The sequence below is a fragment of the Felis catus genome, chromosome A1 (genome assembly GCF_018350175.1).
Source record: "Felis catus isolate Fca126 chromosome A1, F.catus_Fca126_mat1.0, whole genome shotgun sequence".
Taxonomy (NCBI): domain Eukaryota; kingdom Metazoa; phylum Chordata; class Mammalia; order Carnivora; family Felidae; genus Felis; species Felis catus.
The window spans coordinates 231911120-231923283 of NC_058368.1; the positions used below are offsets into that span (position 1 = coordinate 231911120).

Below are 12164 nucleotides of genomic sequence, written 5' to 3' on the forward strand. Positions count from 1 at the left end.
TATAAATAGACTCTACTGACATTCTCCCCATAGAAATAAATAGGTTAATAATTAATTATTAATGCTACCAGGGCATCATTCCTGGGGACTCTTGCAGTAATCAAACTAGGCATGTGATCGAGAGGAAGGTAGAGAGGAAGTAGAGAGGAAGCCATCTTGAAAAAAGTACGTGAGACTTTCTTTCTCTTTTTATTTTATTCATTTATTGTTTCTGTAGACAGAGAGAGTGTGTGGAGGGGGCTGGTAATAGGAGAGTGAGAGAGAGAATCCCAAGCAGGCCGCACACCCAGCACAGAGCCTGATGCAAGGCTCAATCCCACAACTGTGAGATCATGATTGGCGTCTACATCGAGAGTCGGATGCTAACTGACTGAGCCATCCAGGTGCCCGTGATTTTGTAAATTTCTGAATAAGCACTAGTAGAGGTGATGACAATATGCTTTTTAATGCTTGTTTATATATACTTATTAATTGAGAGACTGTTTTTTAGGTGCACAGCAAAATTGCACACAAAGTCCAGAATTCCCTCTTACCCCTTGGCCCCCCTACATCCCCAGTGGCTCCCCTGCCATCAGGATCCCACATAGGAGGGACACATTTGGTACAATGCAAGAACTTATGTTGACATCGCATTAACACCCCAAGTCTATGGTCTACATTAGGGCTCACTTTTGGTGTTGCACATTCGCTAGGTTTTGACAAATGTGTGATGACGCGTCTGTCATTTTAGTTTTATGCGCATCATTTCGCTGCACTAAAACATCCTCTGTGCTACACGTATTTGTTCTTCCATACCCCCCTAACCTCCAGGAAGCACTAATCTTTTTATCATCTCTATAGTTTTGTCATTTCCAGAGTGTCGTCAACTATAGTTAGATCATACAGCGTGTAGCCTTTGAAGATTGGATTCTTTCACCTAGTAACGTGCATTTAGGGTTTCTTCGAGTCTCTTCGGCTTGACGGCTCATTTTCTTCTTGTGCTGAATAATATGCCTCTGTCTGGATGGACCACAGTTTCTTTCCCCATTCACCTATTGAAGGGCGTCTTTTTAACCTCACGGTTTAGACATTGTGAATGACGGTATGCCTTCAGAAGTCTCTTTAATGTGACTTTCTTATGAATAAGCATTTCTGTAAAAATGCAAAGCAGAGGGAATTAGGCTGTTGCAGACACAAGGAGACGGTGAGGAGAGCTTGAGTGTTGGGAGTTTGGTGGACATGGGGCCATGTGGTGTCCAACTCCCATGTGTTAACTTCTTCCCCAGATTGCAGTGAGCATGAAGCCTGGCGTCCCCACTCAGATAGTTGATGAGGTCTCTTTCAGGATTGCCCAAGAGTCCCGTAGAAGAATGATTAGACAAACACTGTGTGATGTTTTGTAGATGTGACTTGGAATCCCTGCTTCAGTACTTCCCATTTGTGTGACGTTAAGCATGTTTCTTCGTCATCCTGCGCCTCAATTTTCTCTTCCAGAAAAGGTGTCAATAACGCCTCCTTGGTAATGTGTTCACAAAGCCTTGCGTAGAGAAAGTGGTCAACAGGCAATTACTGTTCTCCATCGAACTTACCACTTTCGAACTTACTATGACATTCACTTATTATCTTGTTTATTCTTTTTTCCCTTACCAAAACATAAGCTCCTTGTGACTTGTTACCAATGGGTCCTCAGTATCTTGAGAAGTGTCTGATACTCTTAATAAAAAGCTGTAGAATGGATGGATGAACTTTCCAAACGAACTGATGGGTTTGATAGACGCTTCTATGTGCCTTTTGTCTGTATCCCAGGAAGACTGGTAACGGATTTGCCAATGAAGAGCATGGCAAGTGTTTTTCTAGAAGTCGAGGACCACTAATAGCCAATCAGTTAATTTTACTGTGGTTCCTTCTCTCAATAAATACACTGAATTAGGCTCTTTACTCATGATTGCAGAACCATCGAATTTAGCCATAAGAATTTGGGACACCGTGTGCCCTTTTCGGATGGGTGAAATGACAGTGGCAATAAGTTTTTATCTTTCCTTTAAATTCTTTTTGTGTTTATTTTTTCAATGTGAACATTATTTTTGCAGTGACGATTTAAAGGTGGGCTGATTAAAATAAAACATGAAAGTTGATGGTAGAAATCTGAACCTGACTTTCTAAAACAATATTTTTAAGTTTATTTATTTATTTTGAGAGAGAGAGCAAGTGGGGTAGGGGCAGAGATAGAGGGAGAGAGAGAGAATCCCAAGTGGGCTCTGTGCTGACCGATGTGGGGCTCAAACTCGTGAGCCATGAGATCATGACCTGAGCTGAAATCCAGAGTTGGACCCTCAACCGGGGGAGCCACCCAGGTGCCCCTGGCCCCTCAACCTCAATTCGATCAGACAGTTTTGACAATGCTTATTGTCTGTTCGTCAACTTTTGCTTTCTTTCACAATTACCCGTGTTTGTATCCGTTCGTGACTTTGAATTGCACGTACAATCTAGGTATATAGATATGAAAGATCTTCAAAGGCCCTGATGTAGGTGGAACGTCTGCTGTGGACAGAGTACTGCGATGGGCTTCTCAGGTGGGGGAAACGGAGGCATAGCAGTGGGTCATACCAGTGCAGCCCCTCTGACCGAAGCTGAACTGGAAGCTTCCACATGGCCACGTGTGGCAGAGCCCCGAGGACGACGGCGTGGCAGTGGCTGGGGACAGAAGACTCCTAGGTTTCTCTCCTGTTATCTGCCACTAGGTTCTGACACCGCGGTCATCCAAGCCACCCCACGAGGCTGAGGAAGAAGGGATGGAGCCTTGGCTCCACTCTCTTCACCTGGAAGAGGACAGAAGGACAGGCAGGTGTGGGCGACAGCAGGCAAGGAGAGTTTTGGTGGCGGGCCGACTGCCGCTTACCGGTTCCGGGAGGGGAGCTGAAGAATGTCAGGGTCTAAGGCTGGGGTCACAGGGGAGGTGATGGTCAAGGACACTGTCCACCAGGGGGTATGGCACCCACAGGCCACCGCAGCCCTCTCTGGGCAGGTTCTCCCCGAGGAGCCGTGGGACAGCCGGCCACATTCTCCCCATGGTCAGTGGTGGGATCTGGTGTCCGTGGCAGGTCCCCGCGAGCTGGTTGTTTTTGGAGCTCCACATTATGCCGTTTTGTGCCACGCCGGCCCACGTGAGCACAGTGCCTGGATACTGACCTGTAAGAGGAAAGAAGTTATTTGTGTCTCAGATATCTACTTTATTTATTTTTATGTTTTTTTTTTTTCAACGTTTTTATTTATTTTTGGGACAGAGAGAGACAGAGCATGAACGGGGGAGGGGCAGAGAGAGAGGGAGACACAGAATCGGAAACAGGCTCCAGGCTCTGAGCCATCAGCCCAGAGCCCGACGCGGGGCTCGAACTCCCGGACCGCGAGATCGTGACCTGGCTGAAGTCGGACGGACGCTTAACCGACTGTGCCACCCAGGCGCCCCTTTATGTTTGTTTTTAACGTTTATTTATTTTTGAGAGAGACAGAGACAGAATGCGAGTGAGTTAGGGGCAGAGAGAGGGAGACACAGAATCCAAAGCGAGCTCCAGGCTCCAAGCCGTCAGCACAGAACCCGATGTGGGGCTCGAACTCACAGAGCCGTGTGATCATGACCCGAGCTGAAGTCAGACGGTCAACCGACTGAGCCACCCAGGTGCCCCATTTTTATGTTTATTTTTAGAGAGCGAACGAGAACTCTTGTGTGAGTGGGGGAGGGGCAGAGAGAGAGAGAGAGAGAGAGAGAGAGAGAGAGAGAATGAATCTTAAGCAGGCTCCAAGCCCAGCACAGGACTGGATCCCATGATGCTGGGATCATGACTTGACCCAAAATCAAGGGTCGGATGCTCACCTGCTGAACCCCAATACATCTGTTTTCATGAATGCTTTTGAGATAAAAGCTACTGATGCTCAAGCCCAATTTTACTGTGAAATTAGTTTAGCTGGGCGTTTTTTTCCCCCCGTAATTCAGAGAAATTAATGACGGATCACATGAAAGAAGAAAATGATCTACTTTCTTTTTTTTTTTTAATTTTTTTAACATTTATTTATTTTTGAGAAGAGAGAGACAGAGCATGAGCAGGGAAGGAGAGAGAAAGAGGGAGACCTGGAATCTGAAACAGGCTCCAGGCTCCGAGCTGTCAGCACAGAGCCCGACGCGGGGCTCGAACTCATGGACCGCGAGATCATGACCTGAGCTGAAGTCGGACATTTAACCGACTGAGCCACCCAGGCGCCCCAATGATCTACTTTCTTATCTGACTTGCTTCTAAAAATCTGGCTTCTAGTCTCCCAAAGCTCCAGTGGAAGGATGGGGTTGTGCCAGACAAATCTGGCATCAGTTTAAATAAGCCTTATTATACTTGCCTTGTTTCTCTTCTGTGCTGTGTGGGCCCTTGAAGGAATTCAAACTGGGCCTCTCTTAATGTTCTCAAATTGCAAACGTGGCTCCTTTTTTATCAAACGAGCAGAAGAAAGTTGACAGTTGTGTTAAGTGCACTTACTTTGAAGAAATACGTTCAGACATTTTACATATGTTGGATTATTCTACGGACATCGTCCCAACCAAAGAATTCAATTCGTCTGGGGAGCCGGTGAGGATCATTCCCTCCCTTAATTACAGATTCCTCATAAATGTATTTCAAATAGGCTCTGCCAACTGCTCACTTGTTTAGCTTTTCCACAATCATGCGGCGAGAAAGAAAGTGCCCCTGACAGCGTGCGAGGGTAAGGTGTTGGTAGCTGAAACTCAACATTCCATGGCTAAAAATTGGAAATCTTGAGTGGGACTTGGAGGCAGGGGATATAAAGCAAATAATCACTTAGGTAACGCTATTAGATAGAAAGAAATCTGTGCTTTGAGTCGTAATAGGTGATAGTGTTAGAAATAACGCTTTCGTCGATAGCGTGCGGTGGTCACGGCTTTTCCCATTTGGAGCTGCATCTGCCCTCCTTCCGGCTCTGCTCCAAGGGCACTTTCATTTCTTAAGTGTTAAATACCTCCTTCACTTTTTTATTCTGTTTGAATGATTTTGGACATGTTATTTGAAGAGTGGTTTTCCTCAAAATTTCTGGTACTCAAATTAGATATGATGGACCAGACATATTCACAATATCTAGCCCGTTCTGTCTCATGGTGGCAAAATACGGTCACCGGCATCTCCGTGGATCCCCCTGGTTCTCTCCCCAATGGCACCCTCTCGATTACCTTCTGTCTTACCTGACCTAGGGCCTGGCCTGGCTCCTAGAAGGGCCAGCACAGGTATGTGTTTTATGAAAGGCTGGGGTTTTGCTCCTTTTTGCACAGGTTTTTTAAAAAAATTGGTGTGTGTATTTATTTTGAGAGAGAGAGAGAGAGAGAGAGAGAGAGAGAGAGAACATGAGCAGGGGAGGGGCAGAGAGAGAGGGAGAGAGAAAATCCCAAGCAGACTCCCCACGGTCAGCTTAGAGCCCAACTCTGGGCTTGATCCCATCAACCGTGAGCTCATGACCTGAGCCAAAATCAAGAGTCGGATGTTCAACCGACTGAGCCGCTCAGACGCCCCTGCACTTAATTAAACTTAATTTTAGTTTTAATTAAAACTAAAGAAACTCTTGTATTCTGGGCTGAGCAGAACACCTGCCATTTTGTGTAAATGGCATCTCCAGACAAGTCTTATGAAAAAACTAACATTTTGGCTTTTTTTTAAAATTTCCAACAATTTCCCTTAGAAGTAACGGGTGCCTGTCTCGGCCTCTCTATAGGAATGCCATCAGCTTGAAATACCTGGGGACACTCACCTGATCCTCCCCCCTAGCCCTGGGAGCTTCCCGCAGACATTTCCCCCTTTCCAAACCAAGACTAGACCAGCCCTGTGGTTCCCATTATGATTGCAAGAGACCCTTCAGCATCAACCATCAGGAAACTTTTGAAAAATAGAGGTTTATATCTTACGAGCAGAAATCGGGGCCACACAGCGAGGTCACGGGTCAGAGAGCGCACAGGCCTGGGGCCCTGCTTTTATTGGGGTTGAGGGTGGGTGGGGGCCTTGGGGCTCACGGGCTCACTTTTTATTGGTGGATTTGAAATGAAAGAGGGGGAATTTAAAGTACAGGAAGAGAAATGATGAGTGATACAAATAGTGATCAAAATTGACCCTGATCTCTTTCAAACAAAGGAGCTGCCATCAGGAGGTGGCCTGACTCTTAATCCTGTTGTGTGGCCGGCAGCGTGTTTATCCGAGATAGTTCTCTTTGAGGTTGGATGCCTGGGCAATCAAAGCTTACAGTCGCGGCTGACACTGCAAACCCATTGTTGTTCGCATAATTCTGCATTCAAATCTCGTTTTTTCTAGCCGGGTCGAAGCCTCTGATGGACAGACACTGTTTGGATGTTATGTCTGTATGTGTCTCCTCCCTGTCTGGACCTGGGGAAAGCCTGTGGGAAGACGGCGTGTGAGCCCTGCCCCCAAATTTCACGTTGTTCAGCGTGGGCTAATCATCATGAAGATATTAAGTGACTTCTCGCTGGAGCTGAACTCAAAATAACAACCAGAAACCAAACCGATCAAAACAACTAACCAACCAGTGAATATTTCAAAAGACGCTTTTTGCGAACAAGGCTCTGTTGAGTTAAAATGCCAAAGAACCCAAGAGGAGAGTTCATACTAAAACGTACTCAGTTGGGAAGGAATTTTATAGATTTCTAACATTTAAACAAATGGTGGATTTCGAATAGACCTAAATATCTCTCGGTTTGCAGAAAAGAGCCTGAGATGGGCAAATTTTGTTCGCAGCATATAACAAGTAAATGTTGTAAATAAATACTGGTGATCAGGGACACACAGACAACACGGTGGGGAGCGTAGACCAGGGCAGTTTAGGAATTGAGTCACTAGGGGACATCGAAATCAGATGTGTGCCGACATATGCCCTACATGGACAATGGCAGCAGACCCAGGGGTGACATCAGTCATGGATTTTTCTGGACCTGAGGGCAGTCATGAATAATGTTGTAGACAGAGCAGAGTATAGTCACATCAGAAGATGATAGGCCAGGGACGCCCGGGTGGCTCAGTTGGTTGAGTGTCCAACGTCGGCTCAGGTCATGATTTCGTAGTTTGACGGTTCGAGCTCCGCGTCGGGCTCTGTGCTGACAGTTCATCTTCGAGTTCCGTGTGTTTCTCTCTCTCTGCCCTTCCCCTGCTCACGCTGTCTCTCTCTTTCTCAAAAAGAAATGAACATTTTAAAAATTAAAAAAAAAAGATGATAGGCCAAGATAGTCTTTCGCAACAGACTTACCTGGGAAAGACAGCGTATTCTGCATCTGGGGTGATTGTCTAAGTACCACTCACATGCCACGCAGGATGTAAAGTCCCTGACAGTGTGGTCGAGGGGTGCGGTTATTTCAGCTCGATTTCCGTTCATGTGCAGATGCCCTTCTGGGCTGGTTTAGCCTGTCAAAGGAAGCATGTAAGAGCGGGCGATTCAAGCCCAAGTGGGCATAAGGCAGCCTCCCAGGAGAGCATTTGATGGTGCATTCCTGCATCACTGAGGCAGAACAGAACCACCCTAGGCCACGCGTGAAATGTGGGCGGTGGCCAGTTTCTTTCCAATACCAGTGGGAAAAAGACAAGGAAGCTGGCTGTTTCTGTGCTGGACTGGAAGTTTTTTGGATAAAAAAGGAAGATAAGAAAATAGGAAAATGTAAAATCAATCCTTGTCTTTGACCCCTAACCACAAGTTAATCAGTTCTATGTGTTAGAAGAAATGAGAATTTAGTCAGGTCCCAAGTTGCGAAGTAAATATGCAAGAGTCAACAATTTTCTATTTCCCGGCAATAACTGGTTAATATACAACAACATAATGTGATTTTACCTGTGATGGCAGCAAAAATAGAAAATATCTAAGAATTAATGTGTAGGGGCCGTGTAGCTCTTTGGTTCCTTCTTACCTTTTAATGATTTTTTTAATGTTTATTGATTTATTTTCAGAGAGAGAGAGAGAGACTGAGAGAAAGGGAGAGAGAGAATCCTGAGAAGGCTCTGTGCTGTCCACACAGAGCCCAATGTGGAGCTCGAACCCATGAACCGTGAGATTATGACCTGAGCTGAAAACAAGAGTCAGATGCTGAACTGACTGAGCCACCCAGAGACCCCACGGTGTCTCCTGATCTTGACTTTGGTTTGCTCTTGGTCATGAGGTCACCTTGAGAGGCTGCAGTGTTTTACCTGTGGCTGCATGTGTGCTTTTCATGGCTGGAGTTCATTGACTGAGGAGGATGGGGTGGGTGGGGTGGGCACACAGCAGGTCCCTGGTGCCTCCTGAGTGTCACGGTCATTCAGGGCACCCCTGGTGCTTCTGCCCTGGTGCTCACCCTGCTGGATCCATCCGGGGAGCAGGTGCTCCTGCTGCCTGACCCAGGATGGGGGTAGCAGGCACCATCGTTTAGCAGTTCTGAATGGGGTTTCCCAGCCATCTTTTTCATTTATATCTGAAGCTGGGATTTCTTCTGTCTAGGGGAGCTACACAGGGATCTTTCTTTCAGGGATTCCTCAGGATTTCCCGTCCACGTTGCAGTTTCTCTGTGTCTTCCAAGCGCTTCCATGAAACATTTTCTTTTCTTTTCCTTTTCTTTTTTCTTTTTTTTTTAGAGTTTACTTATTTATTTTGAGAGAGAGTGAGCTCGCAAGTAGGGTAGGGGCAGAGAGAAAGGGAGAGAGAGAGAATCCCAAGCGGGTTCCATGCTGTCAGCACAGAGCCCCATGCGGGGCTCGAACTCACGAACTGTGAGCCGAAATCAAGAGTTGGACCCTTTACCAACTGAGCCACCCGGATGACCCACAATAATTTCTTTTAAATGCACACACCCTTTATCATTTCCAGGGTCCAAGGATGCGAAGGGCGGGGGGCAGGTTCATGTTCTCAGATGCCCATCTTGGGTCCCACCCAGGATCAGGACCCTGGATAATACAAGGGTTCACACAGGCTCTTCAGCCTAGGGTTGCCAGAAAAAATACAGGATGCCCATTTGAATTTGCACTTCAAGTAAACAGTGCATACTTGTGTCACTGGACATCTGTCCTGCACTTACCCCTCCCAACAGCATCCACTGTTTGTCTGAAATTTACATTTGACCTTAAAAGCTCTGTGCTGCTGCTCGTCTGCCCTTCAAATTCAGTGCACATCTTGTATTTAAACCTGGCAGCCCGACGCATGATGTCGAGTGAGCAGAAGCCACACTGTCTGTGGAGGTGGATGTATGGTGGAGGGTGGGGGCAGAGGAGAGAACGACCCATACTTTACAGACCCAGAAGCATGGGCTCCCTAGAGCCCCCGTGCTCCCGATGCACCAGATACCATCCACCTTGAGAACCGGATCAAATGTAACGGTAGTAGTTAACCTGGAATTGGGATTCACTCACATAGTACCAAGAATGCCAACTTCCTCATTACCTTAGTTCATTCGTGCTGCCGCAGCAAAATGCCATACCATACTGGGTGGCTTACAAACAACAGAAATTTCTCAACAGCTCCGGAGGCTGGGAAGTCCAGGCTCAAGGTGCCGGCCGATTTGGTGTCTGGCAAGGGCCCGAGTTCTGCTTCATAGACAGCCCTTACTGGTTTTCTCAAATGGCAGAGAGAGGGTGAGCGATCTCATGGGAACCTCTCTTATATGGCCTGAGTCCATTCCTGAGGGCTCCGCCTCGGGACCTGATCACCTCAAAAGGCCCTGCCTCCTGGAACCATCACCCTGGGGATTAGGCTTCCACAAATGAATCTGAGGAGGAGGGCACGCACGCGTTCCGGCCAGAGCAACAATTAACTGAATGAATGATGCAGATAACACCTAACTGGGAACAAAGGAATTTCTAACAATAAACATACCAGCGTATGAACATAAATGTGATCAGTTCAAATGGGATACCGTAAAGTCTGCTGACTTACTTCTAGTGCTCTGCTTGGGATTTAAAAATAATTCTTCGGCAATATTATTAAATCATGCTCTTTGATGACAGTTCTTTTAGTGTTTCTGTTTAATATTATTAACTTCAAAGATACTGAGTATTGACTGTGTCAGCCGTTTGCTTATAGCCTCCTGATGATACACTACATAAGAAGCAGTGTGTTAACACAGAGATCGCATTCAGAATCTTGTATATTTTCCTGACCGTGGGAGGCCAAAGAAATGATGTTAGGGGCTAATTCTTGTTGACATACTTGTCAAATGACTATAAAAACTATAAACATAGCTGTCACTTTTATTTTTATTTTATTTACTTTTCAGTGTTTATTTATTTATTTTGAGAGAGAGTGCAAGCAGGGGAGGGGCAGAGACAGAGAGAGAGAGAGAGAGAGAGAGAGAGAGAGAGAGAGAGAGGGAGAATCCCAAGCAGGTCTGTCCTGTCATTGCAGAGCCCGATGTGGGCTCGATCTCACAAACCGTGAGATCCTGACCTGAGCCCAGATCAAGAGTCCGATGATCAACTGTCTGAACCATCCAGGTGCCCCTGGCTTTCATTTGTATTGGGGAGAGGGACACGGAGTAAATACTTTGCCTTAATCCTTGAAAAAAAACTTCCTATAAAATTGCCTGCATTTGAATGGTTTCAAGTTGTGAATCTGTTCCTTTTTCCTCTGAAAAATCTGGGAATATCAACAATTTCAGATTTTCAGTTCTTCAGTTGAACAATTTGAGTCTCTCTTTTCCTTATTACTCTTAAGTGACAGAATTTTGATTCAGTACTTGTAGGACCCCTGTCCTGCTGAATATGATTTTGTGAATAAAGAGTTTTCTTCCAGGAATTGTCAGATTTAGAGTCCTGTTAGCTTCGTATCCATGTATGCACATGTGGGCACCTTGGTCTGTATTAGCCAAAAGCCATAATCGCCCTTGACTTCATCTGTATCTTTCGTCTGTTTTTTCCTCTCTGGTCCCTTCACAGCTGCTTTTTTTTTTTTTTTTTTTCCTTTAAACGACACTCGTTTTGTACCTGAAGATTTTGAGTCATTGGATCTGATTTGCTTTTGTCTTCTGAACCTTTTAATATAGCAGAATGTAACGTAAGGGCTTGGCTAGTGCTCGCCAAGACGAGGGGAAAGCAGGAGGTAGGAGAGAAATGACACAGAATTCTTACTGCAGCATTTTCAGCTGCCTTTGTTTGTTTGTTTCTTTGTTTATTTATTTATTTATTTATTTATAGGAAAACAGGTCATTTCTTTATTTTGTTCAATATGCATTTTGAATGATTTAATACCACATTCACTTGAAAATCTATTTTTTATAAATATTTAATTTTTCTTTAATATATGAAATTTATTGTCAAATTGGTTTCCATACAACACCCAGTGCTCATCCCAACAGGTGCCCTCCTCAATACCCATCACCCACCCTCCCCTCCCTCCCACCCCCCATCAACCCTCAGTTTGTTCTCAGTTTTTAAGAGTCTCTCATGGTTTGCCTCCTTCCCTCTCTGTATAACTTTTTTTTCCCCCTTCCCCTCCCCCATGGTCTTCTGCCAAGTTTCTCAGGATCCACATAAGAGTGAAACCATATGGTATCTGTCTTTCTCTGTATGGCTTATTTCACTTAGCATCACACGCTCCGGTTCCATCCATGTTGCTACAAAGGGCCATATTTCATTCTTTCTCATTGCCACGTAGTACTCCATTGTGTATATAAACCACAATTTCTTTATCCATTCATCAGTTGACGGACATTTAGGCTTTTCCCACAATTTGTCAGCTGCCTTTATTTAAGTGGCTGCTAATTTACTCGCCTGCGTGACGCTTTTGTGCCGCGATACTCGTTTTTGGCACAAACTATGAAGTCTCCAAGGGTCCTGCAAAGTTTGTTTTGCACTCAGAGCTTTGTTCAGGCTTTTGTTGTAAGTGGTGTTTGCCTTCCTGAGATATCGGGAGAAGAGTGTGAGAGGGATAGGGGGTGGGGGGCCAGGGAAAGGGAGAAAGGGAGGGGGTGGGGGGACCAGAGTTGGGGAGGAGGACCTGAGAGAGAAGAGAGGGTGGAGGGGGAGGTGGAGGGAACCCTAGGAGTCTCCGAATAAGAAGGTGAACCGCCTTTTGTCAATAAATGCCGTTAACTAAAGTGCTTCTGAACCCAAATTAGTGGCATGATAATTTCATGCAATGTTTAATACAATAGGGTCACAACAGGAAAAATAATGAAC

General features: G+C 45.6%; 1 protein-coding gene and 1 long non-coding RNA gene across 8 annotated transcripts in view; one reads left to right on the top strand and one right to left on the bottom strand.

Moving 5' to 3' along the window:
- SEMA5A (semaphorin 5A) overlaps positions 1–12164 on the top strand; it is a 483514-nt gene that overhangs the window by 57434 nt on the left and 413916 nt on the right. The gene's annotated exons all lie outside the window — the stretch shown is intronic.
- LOC123380499 lies at positions 2709–5965 on the bottom strand. Its single transcript, XR_006586351.1, has 3 exons — positions 5933–5965; positions 2879–3168; positions 2709–2798 (listed from the first exon to the last, which is right to left on the bottom strand). It is a non-coding gene; the product is annotated as an uncharacterized LOC123380499 (long non-coding RNA).